This window comes from Tursiops truncatus, chromosome 11, assembly GCF_011762595.2.
Source record: "Tursiops truncatus isolate mTurTru1 chromosome 11, mTurTru1.mat.Y, whole genome shotgun sequence".
Taxonomy (NCBI): Eukaryota; Metazoa; Chordata; class Mammalia; order Artiodactyla; family Delphinidae; genus Tursiops; species Tursiops truncatus.
In genome coordinates, this window is record NC_047044.1 from 55,525,032 (window position 1) to 55,548,099 (window position 23,068).

Consider the following 23,068-nt stretch of genomic DNA (forward strand, 5'->3'; position numbering starts at 1 on the left):
TGGACTCAAGACTGCAACATCAACTCTTACATGGATTGCCAGCCTGCCAGCCTGCCCTGTAAATTTCAGACTTGCCAGCCTCCATGATCATGTGAGCCAAGTCCTTACAATTAATCTCTTGGTTTTGTGTCTCTGGAGAACCCTGACAAATTTTGGTACCATGAAATGGAAAGTTACTGTGAAGAATACTTAAACATTTGGAAGTGGCTTTGGAACTGGGTAATGGGTAGAGGCTGGAAGAGTTCTGAGGAGTTTGACTGTAAAAGCATAGATTGTCTTGACCAGAATATTGCTAGAAATATGAATGTTGAAGATGCCTTTGCTGAGGTTTCAGATAGAAATAAGAAATACGTTATTGGTTACTGAAGGAAAGATGACCTTGTGACAGAGAACGTGGCTGAATTGTGTTCTTCTTTTGGGTGGAAAGTAGAACTTGTAAGTGATAAAACTGGACACTGAGCTGAGGATGTCACTTCCAACAAAGTGTGGAAGGCATGGCCTGGTCACTCCTTGCTTTGCATAGTACAATGGGAGAAGACAAAAATTGAAGCAATTGAAGAAATGGTTAAGCAAGAAGGAACCAGAACGTGATGATTTGGAAAATCCTCAGCCTATCCAAATAATGTACTCTGGAAACAGTCAAGAGCAACCATTTCCTAAAGGGATTAGGTGTGTGACTCATGGATCCAATCAACCAACTCGTCAGAAGCCAGGGACCAAGATGCAGGAATCCAGAAAAGATCTGTGGAGAACCCTCTTGTCTCTGTCTTGTCTGAGAACCCCCGTGAATTGCACAAGAGGCAGACAATGGTTTTAAACATTTTGTACCAGCAGAAATACTGTCAGCATGGATTCAAAGGAACGGAGGTAAGATGAAATCAAGGAAGAATGACTCTGAGGGGAGAACCACAGATGGAGATGCCTCAGCTAAGGACCAATTCAGTTCCAGAGGGTGAAGCTGCCTCTCCCATTCTAGGAGGCAGGGCTTAGCAGTGGGGTCACCCCAGCAGGTCCAGAGGACAGAGCAACAAGCCACAGAGAATTGTTCTCAGGTTTTAAAACTAATGGAATTTGTCCAGCTAAGCTGAAAAGCTACTTTAGAGTTTTGGACTAGTGATCCTTTTGTTCCTTCCAATTTCTCCCTTTATAAAGGAGAATGTCTATTCTATATCTGTCTAACTGTTGTATCTTGGAAAGAGAATACTTGTTTTCTAGGCGTCACAGGACCACAGATGGAGAGGAATTTTGCCCTGGCTGGACCATACCCCAAGCCTCACTGATTTTATCTCAACTGATTGAGATAAAATTTGGACTTAGAGTTGATGCTGGAATGGTTGACTTTGGAGATACTGGGATTGGGTGAACATATTGTTTACATGGGAAGGAAGGACATGAGTTTTGGGAGTATCAGAAGGCAACCTGTTTTGGAATGAACTGTGTCCCTCAAAACAGATATGTTTAAGTCCTAACCTCCAATCTCAGAATATGACCTTATTTGGAAATAGGGCCAGTGTAGGTGTTATTAGTTAAGATAAGGTCATACTGGAGTATGATGGATTTCTAATCCAATATGACAGGTGTCCTTATAAGAAGATGGCCATGTGAAGACAGAAACCCAGGGAGAATGCCATGTGAAGATGGAGGCATAAATTGGAGTTATGCCGCCATACCTGGGTCTATCAGAAGGTAGAAGAGGAAAGGAAGGATCCTCTCCCAGAAGCTTGCAAGAAAGCACAGCCTAGTCAATACTTTGATTTCAGACTTCTAGTCTCCAGAACTGAGAGAGGATACCTTTCTGTTGTTTCAAGCCACCTAGTCTGTGGTACTTCGTTATGGCAGCCCTAGGAAGTGCTCAGTAAGGATTTAGAGTCTACCAGCTAAGGTTTTATATAAATTTACATGATTCTCATACAAAATAAGTGAAGGAAGCCCTATTATTGTTATAACCCCCATTTATAGCTTACTTCACAGAGGCTCTTACAGGTTATGTGATTTACCCATGATTGGCAAAGCAAGTTAACTGTGATGCTGGGACTTTAAGCAAAGTTTTCCAACACCTTGGGTGTAGACCTTTTACAGAATTGAAAGCACTGATACTCTGTTTCCTTCCCTTTTAGACGGATCTTATGTGTCTGTATGCATGCATGCATGTGTGTGTGCATGTGTGTATATATATATGTGTGTGTGTGTTAATATTTATGGGTAACTGTCAAAGGACCTTGGTGACCTTTTCAGCAATTCTTGGAGTAGATCTGATAATGAGCTAAAGGAACAGAGACAAACTTTTTGATGGTAATTTGATTTGCATACTCTCAGTAGAAAACTGAGAAGTAGGTGAATATCCAATGGACACAGTGAATTAGACTAGCACCTACATATTAATACATGCAAGCCAGGTTCTGAATATAAATATCTAATAATCAAAGGTGAATTGAAGAGTCTGCTAAAACATGATAAGAAATTTATACATACCCAACTTAAAAAAAACACTGTCAGGATCTCAAACTTAGTTTTTTTGACCATGATAGTCAAATAATTGTTTTATCTTTAGATTGAATGCAGATTGTTTCAAACTTTACATGAAGATGCTTCATATATATGTGCAAATGCTGATTTTACTCATATTTAAAATTTCCTTAATTAGTGAAACTTCAGCCACCTGAATATTTAAGTTATAAATTATGAACCTGTCAGCATGGCTTTAGTGTAGAGCAGAAGGAGAAGTGGCAAAACTCTCTTCTCTAACATTGAGAACATACACATACCTAAGCAAATCCATATACAAAGGACTGGATTATATAAGTTTTAATAAATTGATAACAAAAGTTTCAGCCACACTAGAGTGCATCTGGAAAATATCACTGCACAACTACACCTTAAATGCCAGTGCTTATATAGCTATTCCTCCAAATGGAAATGTATTGAGGACTAAAGAATGATTTCCTTTGCAAAAACAGCGTGAACACTAAGAAACCATTAACTCTATTTGTCACCCAGTAAATAGAGTTTTTGATACCAGTGCCAGCACTTTCAATAGCGCTTGTTACTTTCCTTCTCTGGATCCAGATCCTCATATATAAAATGTGATGGTTCTTCAAGGTTTCTATGAGTTCCAAATTTCAACTGCAAAATCATCAATCACTGTCTGACATTTAATTTCAGTTCAAGAGAAATATAAATGGAAATCTGCAATAAGTAGCACCACAATAACATTTAGCTTTTGAGGTTTACTTGTCTTTATCATGTGAGTCTAAATACAACCAAAACAAGTTTTGCTGGCCTTGGATGCTTGCTGAATAAAGATAACAATGGCCAGACACTTTAGAAAGAACAGAAAATATATACATTTATCTAAGTTATGGCTCCAGTGGCATAAGTAATGTATCTCTTTATGTTGGAAACTCAGTACGGAATATGACTACTCTGTAAATGTATAGAGCAGATACCTTTATTTTTATTTTTTTTATTTTTATTTTTTTTTTTTTGCGGTACGTGGGCCTCTCACTGTTGTGGTCTCTCCCATTGCGGAGCATAGGCTCCAGAAGCGCAGGCTCAGCGGCCATGGCTCACGGGCCCAGCCGCTCCGCGGCATGTGGGATCTTCCCAGACCAGGGCACGAACCCATGTCCCCTGCATCGGCAGGCGGACTCTCAACCACTGCGCCACCAGGGAAGCCCAGATACCTTTATTTTTAGAAACCAGCTTAGAAAACTGTAAAATTAATAAGCAATGTCTTTAATTACATATAAATTATACAGATAGCATCACCCCAAATAACTTCAAATCTTGCTATAATATAGTCCCAAATGTTTGGGGAACAAATTACCTAAGCCTCATAATGAAACCCAATTCATGTTTACAGTTTCTTAGCAAAGTACACATAGACATTTATAAATCGTTATGATTTAGAATAAGAAAAATAAGATTACTTTTGATAGTGTTATCTAATATCAAGTTAAAATGACATTTTAGGGATTAAAGATTCAGAGTTACTTTCAAAATTCCAGTGTTAAGTAAAATTTTAGATTTTCTTACTAAGGAAGACTCGGCCGACTCTATAATGTACTATATAGTGTAAGTGTGACTAATACATCTTTCAGCCAAGAGGCTTAAGTATGACAACAGTTAGTTTTATAAAAACATTAAAAACTCTCTTTCCCTAATACAAGCATAGAATACCTCATTAGCCTTGAGTCAGTACCACTCAAAAGCAAAATCTTTTTCTATCAGCTAACACTTACAGACTTTCTCACTGTCTTTCATTAACCTCAGAACATGAAATCAGTTGATATTAAAGGAGTAAAAAATGTCTATAATCTAAAGTATAGCTTAGGATAGATTGGTTCATTTCTTCTCCAAAGAAGACATACAGATGGCCAAGAAGCACATGGAAAGCTGCTCAGCATCACTAATTATTAGAGAAATGCAAATCAAAACTACAATGAGGTATCACCTCACACCAGTAAGAATGGGCATCATCAGAAAATCTACAAACAACAAATGCTGGAAAGGGTGTGGAGAAAAGGGAACCTTCTTACACTGTTGGTGGGAATGTAAATTGATACAGCCACTGTGGAGAACAGTATGGAGGTTCCTTAAAAAACTAAAAATAGAACTACCATACGACCCAGCAATCCCACTACTGGGCATATACCCTGAGAAAACCATAATTCCAAAAGACATATGCACCCCAATGTTCATTGCAGCACTATTTACAATAGCCAGGTCATGCCCATCGACAGACAAATGGATAAAGAAGATGTGGTACATATATACAATGGAATATTACTCAGCCATAAAAAGGAATGAAACTGAGTCATTTGTAGAGACATGGTTGGACCTAGAGACTGTCATACAGAGTGAAGTAAGTCAGAAAGAGAAAAACAAATATCATATATTAACGCATATATGTGGAATCTAGAAAAATGGTACAGATGAACCAGTTTGCAAGGCAGAAATTGAGACACAGATGTAGAGAACAAACGTATGGACACCTAGGGGGGAAAGCGGGGCGGGGGCGGTGGTGGGATGAATTGGGAGATTGGGATTGACATATATACACTAATATGTATAAAATAGAAACTAATAAGAACCTGCTTTATAAAAAAATAAAATAAAATTCAAAAAAAGAAATAAAGTGTAGCTTAACATGGGTACAAGTTGTATAATTTAAAAGTTACCTGAATAGAGAGAGAACATGAGTTTGCCACTTCTCAGGGCTCAGAGCTGAGAACAGAGGCAACTGATCATTAACTTTTAGCTGGAAGCAAACTTGCACACATATCTCAAGAGACTCTCTGCTCTGCCCTCCCCTCTTTCTTCTCTCAAATCAGGGGAAAGGTAGCTCTATCTCTTCTTGAAGGTCTTGCTTTGACATGCACCATTAATTCATACTTTTTATAGTGTAAAGTTAACTTGGCTTAAATTATATTCTGGGTCAAAGAAGGTAACTAAGTCTCGCAATTTGGTTAAATTTAATCTTCTGATTAAATTTCTGCTATATTTAACCTTCTGATTCTCTTTCTCTGATGTTTATATAACCATATTTTCAAATGTATGTACAATGGTGTTGTTTAATATCATGAATAGAACACATTGCAAAAGTAATATAATATATAAATTAAACTGTCAGTGAATCTTCACCTAGTCTGACTAGATAACTTGACCAGTTATGAACAATAATAAAGAGGCCCAGGTCATGTGTTAAATCCCTTGAGAGGCAGATAATTTCATTTTGTTGCCTAATCATAAACTACATGCCTTACTTGGCCAGCCATTCTGTAAATGTCTGCCCTCTGTCACAAAGGGTCCTCCCCTAAGACTGTGATTGGGGGGACTTCCCTGGTGGTGCAGTGGTTAAGAATCCACCTGCCAATGCAGGGGAAAACGGGTTCGAGCCCTGGTCCAGGAAGATCCCACACATGCCTCAGAGCAACTAAGGCTGTGCACCACTACTACTGAGCCTGTGCTCTAGAGCCCATAAGCCACAACTACTGAGCCCGTGCTCCACAACAAAGAGAAGCCACCACAAAGAGAAGCCCGTACACTAAAACAAAGAGTAGCCCCCGCTCACCGCAACTAGAGAAAGCCCACGCGCAGCAACGAAGACCCATCATAGCCAAAAATAAATTAATTAATCAATAAATTAAAAAAAAACAACAACAGGAACTGGGGAATCTGATGGTGGGTCAGTGTTGCCATTTTTGGATTTGAAGAACTTACAATAAGTTCTGGAGAAATGAAGAGCTATCGTTTAGTGGGTGTTTCCCATATTCTACGTAGGTTATTGTACCAAACAATTTACATCCATGACCTCATTCTTTAAACCACATAAGATAGACATTATGATACATATTTAAAGTATGAGGACACGGAGGGTCAGAGTTTGGTTACTTAGGTCAGATAGTTAGTAAACATTGAGTCCTGGATGCCAATTTTGGTTATGTGGGTCCAAGGTCCATGTTCCTCTCCACTGAACAGCAGGTCAGCCTTTCTACGGTCAATGGATGAGGAGAATTTGATTTCCTACATGAAAGATGCCATTATTTAGACTTAGGTAATAAGCAATGACTTATAAAATATGATTCCCAAAGATTTTAATAGGCTGCATTTCTAAAGGTACATATATAATGGTTACAATAACCAGGTAGTAACAAATAATCTCTGGACATTTCCTCTAATTTATTTAGCTAAATAATGCAAATGCCTTTAAAAATAAGACGTGATATTTTTATGTCTTCTATTAAAACCTTAAGTTCAAAAAATATAATGAAACAAAATAAAAGCATTAGGAAATTTTGCCTTGTACAAAATTAGGCATACACTGAAGTTTTAACACACTAAATAAACTGTAATGTGGATTTCACAATTATATAGTACATATAGCAATCAAAAGCAGATGACGTCTTTACTGAGAACTCTTCAAATACCTTTGTCCCAACACAGCAAAGTGCTTAGTAGCTAGGAAGTGTTCAATACATTTATTTGGGATAAAATTACCTGATGCAACATAGGTGACTAATCAATTAATAATAACTTCACTCTGTACTCTGTAGATATACCTGAAGTAGTTTTTTTTTTCAAAAAAGGTGGTAGAATAAAATTTCATTAGTCATTTGCTTCATCAACTACTTTTCTATAAAGCCAAATGACAATAAGACTTAATTCTATGCAAATAAATGATTATTAACTTTATTAAGCAAACAGGCCATTAATTATACCAAGAATGCTAAATTTAAAAAGCTCTCATAAGTGTGATTAATATTTTTACTTAGTATTATTACAAAAAGTTCTAAAGTTAAATAAAAAGAGAAATACAAAGATATATTCTAAGATTGATATGTAAAAATTACATTATCAAGAAAATAACCTGATAACGCAAGATCTAAAAAAATTAGAATTTTTAGATTCTAAAGGAGTGTGAACAGGAGTGCGAACAATACATTTTGTACTTATTTTGTATGATTTTGCTTATTGTTACAACAATATTAAATTCTTAAGAAATTACTATTCAAAGACAGTGATGTTTATTACATAAACCTTCGAGAAAGGAAAGCCAAATACAAAACAGACTCATACACCCTGAGCCCGGGGGAGAAAATGGCTGAAGGTGACTAACCTTTGCCAAGGTTACAAATTCTCAAAGTAATTCCATAAATGTGGTAATGTGAGTTTTTTTTTAAATTCCAGTTTCCAAAATTCTTCAATAATTCAGGGATGAGAGAGAGAGAGAGAGGAAACGCTCTCAGACGAAAACCTTGATAAACAGCATGTGTGCTCTTGGAACAGGTTATTAATTCTGCCTTTGAAATATGACAATGAGTTCCTGGCAATGAATTTGTTTATAACATTATTCCCAAGTTCTAGGCAGCATTCGCACATTTCCCTTGTGAGATTTTGATGTTTTTCGCATTATGACTAAGGAGTGAAAACTGAGTTCGTGGGGAAAACCCAAGTTTCTCATGTGAATAAAAATTGCAAGAAATTCTGCAAGGCGGAAAGCTCAGATATAGATATTTGGGTGAGGAAAAGCAGTGAACTAGTCAAAAGACTAATCAAACACCTCACAAACACAATGGGAATCTTTTAATGGATTGCTTTTCTCATTTGGATAAATTTTTTTTCCTATTCTTTTCCTGGAAAGAGTACTGTAAGCTTAACATTCATTTAGCATAATTGACTGTGATCCCATTATTTTCTGAATTCTAGAATTATAATGGAGTTTGAAATCAGCATATAATAGAAGAAAACAACCCAAATCTATTCTGAGTTAATTATCCTTTGGAGTTATAATGTAAAAAGAAATCCTTTTTTTTTAACCTTGATAAGCATAACAGGAAAATAAGTCTTTAGTTAAATTTGCTTGCATAAAATAATTCCGTTATGGTTTCAAAATACCACAGGAAAATATAATGGGATCAAAGAGGTCCTAAACATATAATATAGAGGTATTCTACCATTTCAACAGATTTCCCTCTTTTTGCTGATGACAGCGGCTCACTAATAGAACAGAATTACTGGAAGCATGATTTGAGTATAGGGAACATTTAAGACCCTTCCTTCTTTGACTGTTACCCAATTAATAGATCTTACTATAGTCAGCCAATACAGGAAACACATTCAGAGAGAGAGTACTTTGGAAATACCCTTCTAGCTCAGAACCTCTGACTCCTCTTAGCTCCCTGCCATTGCCCTCAGCGTGCACAGGGCCTCACAGCTTTCTAGTAAACGCAGCAGCACCTGCCAGTGACTCAGCTCAAAGTCAGAATCACCAATACTGTCTCCCCTTCTCTAACATCAAATCAAATTACCAATCCTGGTAGAGTCTACTTCCACAAGGACTCAAATCCATCTCCTTCCCTTCTTTCCCACAGGTACCATTTTATTTCAATAAATTTGGTAGCTTTCCAATTGTTATACCGGCATCCAATTTCTCTACTTGAGTAAAGCCTCAATATCTTTGCCTAAATCGGACAGTTAGTACAAGTTCAGACCATGGCACAGTGGTCAATAACTCCTCACTGCTGCTTTCCAACCCTTATACCCCACAGCCATCTTTGTGCACGCATGCACGCACACACACACACACACAAGTATGCCTGGGGGATATGTTATAAGATAATATGATCAAGTGTGTAGTTTCCATCTATTACTATAGTCAGTAATACTAACGTTGGAGTTTTAATGTGCTTTGGCTTTTCACGGCCATTAGTAAATTAGAAGCCATTATTTCTCCTGGTTTTAAAAAAAATGCTACAAAAGCATTAGACATTAATATAAGATATGAGTAAATAGAGCTTAAGGCAACATTACATCTACTGGCCCAGTCACATCTCACCAGGTATGAGATTTTTCCACACCTCAAAATAAGTTTATATCCTTAGTAAAAGTTAACAAAAACTTTAAAACATGTTAAAGTTACTTTAAATGAAAGTATAAAATCTTTAATTGTTGATGCCATGACATATAAATTTAAAAAGTAGAACGGCTATTATCAAAAAGACCAGAGATAACAAATGCTGGAAAAAGGGAGTCCTCGCACACTGTTGGTGGAAATGTAAATTTGTGTAGCCGCTATGGAGAACGATATGGCGGTTCCTCAAAAAATTAGAAATAGAACTACTGTATGATACAGCAGTAGTTCACCCACTTCTAGGTGTACATCCCGAGAATATGAAATTACTATCTGGAAGAGATATCTGCACACCCAAGTTCACTGCAGCGTTATTCAAACCAGCCAAGATATAGAAGTGAATGGATAAAGAAAATGTGGTATATATATTATATGTGTACATTAGATACTATTCAGCCGTAAAAAAGCCTGAAATTCTGCCTTTTGTGACAACATAGATGGACCTTGAAGGCAATATGCTAAGTGAAATAAGTCAGACAGAAAAAGACAAATACAGTGTGATGTCACATACATGTGGATTCAAACTCATAGAAACAGATAGTAGGATGGCGGTTGCCAGGGGCTGAGGGCTAGGGGAAATGAGGAGATGGTGGTCAAAGAGTACAAACTTTCAGTTATAAGATGAATAAGTTCTGGTGGATAAGTACAGCATGGTGACTGTAGTTAAGAATACCATATTGTATTCTTGAAAGTTTCTGGGTGAGTAGAGCTTTAATGTTCTCACCATGTCAACAACAAAATGATAATTATGTGAGGTGGTGGATGTGTTAACTAACCTTATTATGACAATAATTTCACAATATATATGTGTATCAAATCATTACATTGTACACCTTAAAGTTACGCAATGTTTTAGGTCAATTAGTACATCTCAGTAGAGCTGGAAAAAAAGAAAAGTAATGTAAAGTCATATGACAAAGGTAAAGTTTATAGGAGTCACCACCACACCCTAGGGCTTGATGAAAATCCTATGGCTTCAATTATTTTATTTGTCTCTGGTTTCCCTGTGTGGGCTCGACTCTCTTGGTGTCCTCCTCAGCAACAGACAGAGCACATGGACCTTCCCTGCCTTTGTTTGGCCCTGTGATGAGCCCCAGCCTACTCATTAGGCTTCCTCCCCCTGGGGAACCAGCTATTTCCTACTGTGGTGCAGCGTAACTCCTTGCTGTCCTTCTTCACCCTATTCTAAAGGATTCTTTTTTTAAAAAGTATTTGATTTAGTGTTAGAAAGCTTAGGTTCAGACCCACACTTGACTTCTGACCTTGAACAAAGGACCTAACCCCTCTGAGTCTCAGGCTTCTCACCTACCTACTGGCTTCATGTTTCCTTACGGAGACACTTCTGGTAAAATAACACTTCAGTCTGTTCCACATCTGATTGCTGAATTTGGAAAAAGAGAAAAAACAAACAAACTATGCACGCTTAGGACAGACATTTCTGGGCACTCTCTTTTCCCTATGTGCCTTCCTACAGAGGAGCTGCCTTCTGGTCACGTTTACACCATGTATATACTAGGGCAGGCTGCGCTCCTACAAAGGGAAAGCCTAAATTTTGGAGAAAAGTTCCATTAGAAACTCCATTTGACCACATAGCCAAGCCACATTCTCCAGGTTAGCATCAATTTTAATAATTAAATGCATGAGTCAAAGGGAGAGCCCAATCTATTTTTCCCTTGTGTTAATTAATCAATTTAACCAACGTTTAGTAAGCAGTTAGCATACAAAAGGTCTTATGTTATGAATAGTAGGAATGCCAAGATAAATAAAACAGGTTCTCTTTTCTCAAACAGTCACTCTTCCATGATGGAAAATAGATTCATACACAGTTAACAAGGCCTAATTATTAAACCTAAAATAGAGATATAAAGTATTATGAGAGTTGTCATATACTGTAGAATCTTGTGTGATTTAACTCATCTCTACATACATTTGCATGTTATAGATAAGAACCATAATCATAAAATTATCTGCTCAGGGCATCTGCCATAACATCATAAAGCTGTTAAGCAATGTTAGGATTTGATTATCAGAATTTAATATCTTAGAAATATTCCCCGTATCTGAAACCAATGTACTCATTATTAACCACATTTTTCATGGATACATTAGCAAAAGTGAGTGATTTACTCTTAACAGGAATTCTCAATTCATTATTTCTGGAGTATAACATGAATGGTGAAGACTAAATATTTAATTTAAAAATTGGGTTAAAGAGACGGCCAAAAATATATGTCAGTTCAGCCTGAATATTTGCTCTCAGCATTAACATCAACCCCCAGAATCCACAGTCTATGTAAAAGAAATGAGGACACAGTGAGTGAGTAAGTGGCATTGGTTTTAATGGAAGAATACTGTGGAGTGTGCTCAGCTTACCTCCCTACTGATTTCTTGATGTGATTTCAAGGTAGAAAGGCATATAGAGGTAAAGAAGACATGACAAGGTATTTGGTATGTAATTTTCTTGAAACCTTCCACTAACTCATTCCAGTGACTTTTTTTATTCAAATAATTTCTCTCTTTTTCTGCTACCCTTCTGTCAAATCTCAGATTAAAATTAAAGCAGAGTTAAGAAAGAGTGATATCCTTTGTATGTTCAGTGTTCAAAAGTTTCTGAGGTCACACAAAGATCTATATATTTCCACATAGTTAAGTGCCTTGGGGAAAGCCCCTCCCAATTTTCTGTGATTTTTAACTATATGCAGGCAAATGAGACGCCAATTAGTGAAGCGTAGGAGCAGTGAGGCTGTAAATTAGAAGTTGAAGAAACAGACTAAAGGACACCACAAAGATGCCAAATAAATTTCAGGGAAAATAGAAATAACATTTAATTAAAAGCACACAATGTGATTATTGGTGTTTTTAAACCACATATTCAATAGGTCTGTGATATAGTTTTTAAGGATCCAATTACCAGAGAAAACCTAGGGAGTCAGAAAACAGGCAGAGACAAGCTATTCCATAAGAACAATGCATGATTAAAAACTATGTAAGGAATCATGGCATGCTGCTACTGGCCTCCGTGTGTAGGGCGGTAGATGGAATAAACAGATCCTGCATCCCTGCCTAACTCTACTACTAGAATCGATGCTATTTCAGGGATCATCGGTTCTTCCCCACTGTCCTGGGAAAGCCTTGAACAGACATCATTTATCTGTTGACATTGGGAGGTGTGTAACATATGTTGGCTGAATTAATTAATATATTGTGCCTTGCAATATAGCTACTGTGCCCACAGTCTAAAAAGTTAATCAAAGATATGCTCCTACCAGGCCTTTAGAAGATCCACCACACCACTGCCAGACACAGTGAATGAAGTAGCAATTTCTATTCACCCAGTTCAGAGGCTCCTCTCTTCATAGAATGTCTGAAAATTCAGACTAGGGTTTTCTCACTTGCAAAGTATTTTTTTTTTAATCTAAGACCTTTTTTTACAGGGTGCTGCATACTTTTCCTAGCACCAAGAAATCTGCATGCTTAAACAGTGACATCAAAACAAACCTAAAGACACACAATAGAGTCTAAAATAGAAAGACAAATGACGTGAATTATTATAGAATATGCAAAACTTGCCCCATCTACATGTTTGTGATAATGAGAGCAGACAAGGAAGGGAGTTATTTAAAAGTAAAAGATTTTAATCTATTTTATAAGAATGATAAATGGAGTATATAACTTTTAAAAATTGTGAATCACTATTTTGTATATTTAAGCGTATATAATATTATACATCAACTATACCTCAACTAAAAAAAGAAAAGTAAAATATGTTATTTTAAAATATATTAAATATTAGCTATCAAATATATATAATTTTTAAAAATTATGTTAGATAAATTATGAAATTGACAGAATTTAGTTTCATTAAAATCCTTCTACCCCAAAAGCATTCCCCCCAAGATTTTGGACACTCTCCTGTCTATCCATGAAAACAAAGACTGTGACCCTAGAGAATACAGTATTTAAGGAATAAAAGTAATAATAATAACAATAGCTAATATTTATATAGCTCCTACTATGTGCCAAGTACTGTTCTAAGTACGTAACATAAATTAACACAGTTCATTCTCACAGCAACCCTATGAAAAAGATGCTTTTTACTGTCTTTGCTTCACAGACGAAAAGTCGAACGCTCTGGCAGGTCATAATTACAGGCATACCTCAGCAATATTGCAGATTCAGTTCCAGACCACCATAATAAAGCGAATATCAAAATAAAGCAAGTTACATAAATTTTTTGGTGTCCTAGCACACATAAAATTTATGTTTACACTATACTGTAGTCCATTAAGTGTGCAATAATAGCATTATGTCTAAAAATGTACATACCTTAATTAAAAACTACTTCATTGCTAAAAAATTCTGATCATCATCTGAGCCTTTAGTGAGCTGTAATCATTTTGCTGGTGAAGAGTTTGAAATATTACAAAAACTACCAATATGTGACACGGAGTTACAAAGTGAGCAAATGCTGTTGGAAAAATGGTGCCTAGGCTTGCTTGATGCATGGTTGCCACAAACCTTCAATTTGAAAAAAAATGCAATATCTGGGAATCTCAATAAAGTACAATGCAGTAAAACAAAGTATGCCTGTAGTAAGAATCAGAGCCAGAGTGTCAACTCATATACTCAGGATCCGTAGTCTGTGCTCTTAACTAATAAGGAATAGGCAAGGACAAGTCCGTTCCCTTAGTAAACCATGTATCCAAAAGGAACTATATGACATATTACAACCTACTTCAACAGTTATATGCTTAGCATGGGACAATAAAATGAACACACCACAGAGGCAAATCTCCCCGTGACTGACTTCAGTCACCCTGGCATAAACCACTCTACTCTCAAGCTTCGTCACCTCATCTCACAGTGTTAGGCTGTATTAGCTTCTTATCGCAGCTGTAATAAACTACCACAAATGTACTGGCTTAAAACAATGCAAATTTATTATCTCATAGCTCTGGAGGTCAGAAATCTCACTGGGCTAAAATCAGGGTGTTAGTGGGAGGCCAAGGGAACAATCTGTTTCCTTGCCTTTTCTAGTTCCTAAAAGCCACCCACATCCCTTGACTCTGGCTGCATTCCTCCATCTTCAAACCACCAACACTGGGCTGAATCCTTTTCATGCCATTTCTCTCATTTCTCAGGTCCCTGGTGATTACATTGGGCCCATACATACAATCAAGGATAATCACAAGGTCATCTGAATAGCAGCCTTACTTCTCCCTTGCCATGCAACATAACATTCACAGGGTGAAGGCATTAGGATGTGGGGAGCCACTATTCTGCCTGCCACCTGGACATACGAAGATGTGTTCATGAACATGAGAATGAAGGCAGAATATAACCATACAGTTGGTCTAGGAACTGTTCTTGACAAACAGGTGATACAACTTCGTAAATTTATCACAATACTCATAATATAAAGTATGTAGCAATCCAAATGCAAAAAGGAAATTCGGCCAATTAAATATAGTTTTTGAAAAGAGCATAGACTGGTTATTAAGAACATCTGACTTCAAATTCTCTCTGTTACTAGTTATACAGTCTTGAACAAGACACTGACAGTGCTGAGGGTCAGTTTTCTCATCTGCACAGTGGGGATAATAATCCCTGACCTCCTTTACACCAGGATTGTTTTGAGGGTCAAGTTAGATTAAATCTTTGTAAGTAATAAAGAGTATGTATCAATACAAATAAAATATGAATACGAGAACTCCCAACATAAACATTTTTGTTCAAAATATAGTTATTTTTTAAAGGGTGCAAATGACAAAGATAATAATAAAAGTATATACCTAAAGTCTCCACCTTTATTTTAAAACCTGCATTCATATTAGTAATAATAACATAATATAATTATTATTATTGAAATTTACTACTTTTATAATATCCTTCCAGTGAAGGAAGTCCGTATATTTAGCTCTATTTTATATACAGAGAAACTGAAGCTTAATCTCTTGACCAAGATCACACAGAATATAGACTCATAGAAGGACTAAAAGCTAAAAGTGCCAACTTTGAAATCCGTTCTAGTTTTGAAAATGGATTTAAACACCAGCCAAGCTAACATTCCCGTTCACATTAAGATCCACCAGTTCCACAGCGGCATGACTTAGAATGACTCAGACAGAAGAAAACGTTATTATACGCTGAGGGTACTCACAAAGCAGCTCTATTGGCACAGAGTCCTAGAGTCCTTTGGTTTCCAAGATTCCTGTGTCTAAGGTTTCACAGGAAAGCATCACATCTTAAGAGTGACTCCTAAAAGAATGAAAGAATAATCACCCAAATATCGAGATGCATGATAAAAAGAAAAATGAAAAAGGTATCCAACTCCATCTCTGAAAGAGTTGATAGCATGTAGCTTTCTCTTGCACTGGCTGAAATTGCTGTTTGCCTTTTCTAAATCTCCAAGGTTTTATTTCAAGGCCCTCTTTAGATATGGACAGACTGTTTAAATTACTTCATATCACCACTAACCCGTCATAACTATGGTGACTGCCTTTATTTGTGCCTGCCTTTATATTTTCTGTCCTAAGTCATATTTCCCAAAGTGTAGAGGAATTCCTGTGGAAACATCAAAGAGATTCACTTCAGCCCAAAGTATCTGGGACTTCAAAACAAACAATAACTTGTCTTGAACTTTTGCGAGGCTTTTCTTTCCACTTTTGGTAGGATGATAAATAAATGTGTGTGTATGTATATGTTTATAAATCAATAACTTGAAATTTTTACATAAATTCATTAAGGCTATTTACATTAAATGTATTAATTAATTTGAAATTAATTAATTTGAAAACTGAAGAGAATTAATTAATTAATTTGAAAACTGAAGAGAATTAATTAATTAATTTGAAAACTGAAGAGAATTAATCAATTAATTTGAAAACTGAAGAGAATTTCAGTAAGATTATTAAGCTCTAACAATAAATCAGAAAAATTTGAAAACGATCGTCAGAATTTGACCATCAATTCTTTGTATGTTCTTTGATTATATAGACCTTAAGACAAGTTTTTGACTTCTCTGTCCAATCCCCTTACCTGGAAAAAAAAGGGGATGTAGTAGTATTTAACTCAGAATCATGACTACTAAATTAAGTCAGTTAATATTTTGTAAAATACTAGCATAGTGTTTGGCAACAAAATAAGAAGAAGAAAAAGAAGAATATAATAAGAACTATTATTATTATCAATAGTTGGTACTTGACACAATGAAAAATATTAGTTTATATAGATGAATAAATATTAGATCCTTGCTTATTCCTGACTTGAAAAATATGAGATTTATTTACGTACATAAGTCCTATTTGTCTTATTATTAACCAATATAATTAATCAACTTTTAGATATGATCCAGAGAAATCAGATTGTTTTACAGAGTATGGTGTAGTGCAAAGATTATTGAAATATATTTCACAGGAGCAAAGACTAAGAGGAGAAAACAGAGATAATACAATGTCACTGAGATAGCACTTGCAATGTTACCTGGTTTGACCGGAGAACTTTGTCATTGTAGTCTAAAACGGAAGGAATTTCAGACTGGCAGTCAATCTGCTTACTGTGGAAGTTCCAAGACTATAAAAAGCAGACTATGTACATATAACTGTCTCATTTAGTAAATATCTCATGAAAATTTGTCAGTTCTATAATATATGTGAAGAACTTCCTTGTAGTGACAATTAAATTTATTTGAATTTAGAATCAATATTAAAATATATTTTACAAAATTACTGGTATTATTACACCACAATAAGTAAAATTTATATAATATAGTTAACATGTTTAAGGACATAACATCTTACTACACTTAATTTTTTGCTTCAGTGACTACCACTGAAATACATAATTTTGAATTCATTTCATGTGTAGATACAATGATATATTGGTATTATTTGAGTAATTCACTATTTACCCCATGCCCCAAAAGCAATGTCTCTCATATTTTGATTCTCATGTGAGATAAAATAATGTTACTAACATTTGAGAATAATGAGATAAGGAAGTTTTCTTTCTTTCTTTTGTATCTTAACTGTAAACTTATTTTAAGTTTGAGTTTAGAAATTCCCTGATTTGACTCTAGAACATCAGAGTACCAGAATTATCTTAATTTACAGTATTTTGTTGTGAAAAATAGGGCAGAAAAAGTTTTCTCATTTGCTTTATTGTGTACTTTTACTATTATTATTTTTTAAAACAGAAACAGGCCACAGACCTTAAAAGGTACGTGCTTGTGAGCTGATATGTGTAAAACAAAAAAAGAAAGGACTAATTTGACAGTCATGTGATCATATCCATTAAATAAACACTTTTTTTTTTTTAAAGAGATGTAGTTAAAATGAAATAAAATGCTTTCTATTTGTTTTGGCATGCCTTTTGACCTGAGTAAACTTCACCTTGTACAAAAGTTAGTATATGTGACCTTCTGAAACATGAATGGCTAAATCACAGAGAAGTTTGACAAAGGCTTTTACTTATTGAAAAAAACAATTTGTGTTATAGGTCCCTTACTATAAAACCAATACCCAAAACTTAGCGCACTTCTAGAAAAGTCCAGAAGCTAAAAGAAATTCCTTGATCCATTATAGTGAAAATCAATACAAACAAGAGAAGGAAGTAAAAAAAAACCCAGGAATCTCTCAGCCCCTGGAAGGTTATATTAATTTCCAATCTCTTATCCAATTATCAGGTAGAAAAAATATAATTTTTTAATTCTGTAATTTCAGAGGCCATTATTTAGGTGATTTAAATGGCCATACTTTTTAGAAAGAACAGCAGCTAATTCAGTATTTTAATACTTCATGGTGTCAGGAAGTTCTATGTCTGGTGTACAGTCATCTCATAATTAATTAACTTAGGAATTTTTGTTGCAACTAAAATACATTACCCAGGGTTCATGATCTTATTTTTATAAAGGTTCTTATTAAAGGGGCTAAGAAGTGTGATGTAGAGGAGGAAAATATATCATTCATGTTTACACATGGTTGGTTACTACCGAGTGATAAAAATTAAAAATTACATTAGTTAAAATAGGTAAATTTATTGATATATTTGACAGAATGGACAAAAAGCCCTCCAAAAATAAGAAGCTATTTTAGAAAACATAGTAGAGCTAAAAAGAATATTTAGTACTATGCAAATCCACATTCAAATTTTCAGAAGAAACAGCAGATAAACCTACTCTTCTAGGAGAGAGTTTTCCCCTTTAACTTAATAGCATCATCCAATCATATTTGGAAATATTCAGTGTTCATTAGGGCTTAAGAAAAGGTCCCTTGAATGAATTATTCACGAATACTTCAATCATAATTCCAAACTTTATGATAGTAGTTAGCATTAGCAATGAAGCAAAAATAACTGAGAACCCACCTACTCTTTTCTTTTAATTCTCTTTCTCCTTTCCTTTCCTCACAAGCACAGAAAGCATGTTTGTTTTGGAAGCAAATAGCAAACAGTACAAAAGGAGAACTTAAAGTGAGTGATTAATGATCAAAGCAAAAATGCAGAATCACATCAGCTGACAAGGGGCTGACTGACCAAGGTTGTAGAATGTGAAGGCATTAGGACAAAGCTAAAGAGTAAGTCCTTCTTATTCAAAGGGTGAGCTTTGAAAGTCACAGGAGGCAGATTCTCCAAAGCCTTGTAATATACAACTACAGAAACACTATCTACAGCTACTGTAAGTAGCCATTTTCATGGCCGACTTCAAGAAATTCTATTGCACTCCTTAATAAGTAGTATAACCTAAAATCTGTAAACAAGTACACCAAAATTACATAATTCAAGGAAATGACTGAAACCATCTTAGAATAAACATAAAGTGAGAAGACAGAAGAACAGAAATTTGTGACTGCAGAACTTTAGCAAAAATATCGATGCACAATTCTTGCTCACGTATCTTTTTTATGGAGATGTAAATCACCAGCCTGATAAGTGAGAAGTCAAAAATGAAAGAAAGTTGATCAGTATTGAAAACAAATATAATTTCTTTAAGTATTGTATTGAAAATTAACCATGAAGAAGGCTGACGCCAAACCACATTGCAAAAGCATGTCTTAATCAGTTTGTCTTGTTGGTGTCACCATACTTTTATGATGCATGTGGAGGTGGCTATGAGGGGGCTGGCATGGGGAAATGTGAAGAAAGCAAAATGTATAGGAGCTCCTATTAGCTGCTGTCTTCCCTACAGCCAAATTTACATTTATCTTTTCTTCTGTGAAACAAAGTGTACACCAGACCCTTTAGCAATATTATTTTTACATATGATTAGGGTGGACACATATGATGTGGTGTCCTGAACAAGGTGCTTCCAAGACCTCCAGCTAGATGCAGTGTAAGTGACCAAGGGCACAATCTGCTGAGCTCTGAAACCCTTTGCTGGATTTGCACAGAATCCACACTTCCCACAGGCTGCTCCCAGCCTGCACCTGAGCACAGCAGGGCCATGAAAGCAGATGGTTCCTGGGATATACATGACTCCTCTGATGACTGATTTTGCCTGGGGGGGCTTCCACATAGCATTGCCTATGTATGTTGGGTGTTCAATACTTGTCTTTGGGGAAAATAAACCATTGTTATTATTGAGTTGTCAAAGCCCTGATTGCTGCATAAACATCAAAAATTAAACTCTGTGTGAAACTTAGTGTTAAGATGATTTTTCAGCTTCCTAATGCAATTCCAGGAAGTTGAAGTACAGCAAATATGTTAGAAAACTAGAGAGAGACAGAGTTTTGTTCCATGTAAATATAACCTCTGATAGCTAGAGGTGTCTAAAAGTTAAATGGGCTGCTGCAATCCTCTCAATTACTCTTTGATAATACTAGCATTCCCATTTTATAGAACAGGGAACATTAGGCTTGGAGAAGCCAAGTTTTCAGGGTTACACAATTTTAGGGGCAGGAGCCAACATTCCAACCTCAATTTTGCTCACTCTTTCCACAACTACCATACAGTTAGAAGATATATCTTTTATAAAAAGACCCTGAGACGAAGTGAGAGAGTGGCATGGACATGTGTACACTACCAAATGTAAAATAGATAGCTAGTGGGAAGCAGCTGTACAGCACAGGGAGATCAGCACAATGCTTTGTGACCACCTAGAGGGGTGGGATAGGGAGGGTGGGAGGGAGATTCAAGAGAGAGGAGATATGGGGAATATATGTATATGTATAGCTGATTCACTTTGTTATACAGGAGAAATTAGCACTCCATTGTAAAACAATTATACTCCAATAAAGATGTTAAAAAAAAAAAAACCTTGAATGCTTGCATTGATGAGTGGATGCACTATGTGATGTGTAAAAACACTTGCAGTGCTAAAATCTGATGAATTTTTGGAGAAAATCCACTTGAGGATGTTGTATCTACTTTATTTTCTATAAGCCACCTTTCTTTTCCATACATTTTGGAAAAAGTAAATCTACAGACCCCATTTATATTTCTTAATTTGTGTTACAGTTATTCAAGTGCTTAGGTAAGATTATGTTGTTTTTAAATATAGCAATAGAAATTAATATCATTAAGTAGGAACCTGTCCTAATAATCAAAAGATGATGATATACAATCCTAAACACTAAATATTAATGCAGTGTGATGCTTTGAATAAGTGAAATATTAGAAAAAGATGCCTAAGTAATATGTACTAATATCAATATTAGATTTTTTAAGTAAAATATTATTAAGCAGGTGACAGAACCAGAAGCATAAATCCAGTTATTTTTAATCCAGATCTTATATTGAACGACCCACCAGCAAGGTACCTCCATCAGCTCAACACCTACAGAACTTTGGACAGCGCCACACTCAGCTCAAATATTAATGCGGCTGAAGTCAAATCATGGCACTATTTGGAATCAAAATAGATAAACACCTTTAAACCAAAGCTCCATTTACAAATTTGAAGCCATCAGATTCCACTGATGCCTCTGTCTCTGATACTCTCAGGTCCTAAATTAACTGTTTCTTCTAATCACTAATCCTCTTTCTCAGTCTCATACTCACACAACTACACTATTTTTTCCTATTGGTTCATACTCTCCACCCTACTCCACCCCTCTTGATGTCCTTCCCAATATTTTTCACTGTATCCTCTAGAGCTCCCATTTTTTTCAAATAAATTTCCTTATTCCTAACCTAGACATTGCATTCTCTCCATGATCTTTTCTCCTTGAAGACATGACTTATATTGAGTCCTCCTGAATACATGCTAATTCCATATCATTAGGTCCAGAACAGAGGCTCACCATAATCCTAGTTCCACTCTCCATCTTATTGTCATTACTTTTTCAACTCATACAAAGAAATCCTTCTTCATTTAAGTTCATTTCATCAAGTTATATCATCCTGAAAACTAGGACTTATCATCCTTCAGATCATTTCTTCAAAATCCATTTCTCTTCACTCCAAAGTCTCACCATAATCAATACTGATGATCAATAATCATGCACTGTGATCAATAACTTAGCCAGAGAATCCACAACCTCCACTTCTACTCTCCTTTCAGTAACTCACTTCCAACTTGAAGCTAATGGGCACTCTGAATGCTTCTATTACTGGGGTCTTAAGCATTGACATTCCGATTCCCAATTAGCTTCCCGTCTTTTATACAACACTAAAAACCTTATTTCCACCAATTCTGTCCTGGAATTTCCCTGAAATTTTCCACTGTTTTGACACTTACATCTTCTCCCAAACTATTAGCGCTTTTTAACCTCAATTTTTTTTCTACTCAGCTGCAATGCTGATCTTCATTCAAATCCTAGTTCTGCTTCTCATTGGTAAAATACCTTGGGAAAATTACTTAACAGGATTCTCAGTTTGTTTTTTAAAATGGGAATAATACTTATACTTCATAGGAAAGAGGGGAATAGATGTGGCAATGTCCATAATGTACTAAGCACAATTCCTAGCACAATAAGCACTCAATAAATATTAATATCATCTATAATCATCAATGTTCTCAAGTCAACTTTGTCTTCTGGTAACAAGGAACCTGAAAATTCCAAAGTCAAAAATGGGCTGTACAATTAGAGTACTAAGTAGAGCTCTAAAAATATAAATTAAGTGCACAGACGGATGCCAATACACATTCATGGATTTCAGTTTTAACAGGACTCTCAGTGCCTCTCCCAGTAAGCTTTTTTCACACCTCTTGGTACCTTCCTCTCCTTTCCAATACAGTTCTAAACAGCTTCCTCTCTCCTCAAGTTTCCTGACCACTCTGTCATCACCTGTGGTTAACCAGGCTTCTTATTTGCAAAGAAAATGAAAACCATCAGACCAGGCATGAAATCTCACAAATGTGTTCTTATCTGTGCACATTTCTGTATTTCTATTAATCCTTCATTCATTCCCTCCTGCCCTGGTAGTAGAGGTAAGCCCCTTCCTGGTCACCAAATAGGCCCTCACCTAATATACGATGAGTTCTTCTTGATCTTGGATGGTTTTGCCATCTGTTTTGACCCCTTCCCCCATCGTCCTCCTCTACTGTCACTTCTTGCCTTGCACTATATGTTCTAACAACACTGAATTAATTCAGTTTTCAGCTTAACCCTTGCTGTTTCATACCTTCATGTTTTTACCGCCTTGGTAGAAGTCAGTGCCTATCAAGGAATCCTTTTCTCACTTTTCTGTTAGCAAAGCTCCTATTTATTCCTCAAGACC

At 35.9% G+C, this 23,068-nt stretch overlaps 1 protein-coding gene across 9 annotated transcripts in view; it reads right to left on the minus strand.

Annotated features, from left to right (window-relative positions):
* Nucleotides 1–23,068, minus strand: part of SLC16A7 (solute carrier family 16 member 7) — a 164,576-nt gene that overhangs the window by 91,017 nt on the left and 50,491 nt on the right. For 5 of the 9 annotated variants that reach the window (XM_033866359.2, XM_033866355.2, XM_033866358.2 and 2 more), the window contains one exon: nucleotides 15,573–15,670. The exons of 2 other annotated variants lie outside the window; for them this stretch is intronic. The gene's annotated coding sequence lies outside the window, so the exon portion shown is untranslated. Of the gene's footprint in view, nucleotides 1–10,721; nucleotides 10,794–15,572; nucleotides 15,671–16,894; nucleotides 16,985–23,068 lie in introns of all 9 variants that reach the window. 2 more of the 9 variants (XM_033866360.2, XM_033866357.2) reach the window with 2 other exon arrangements.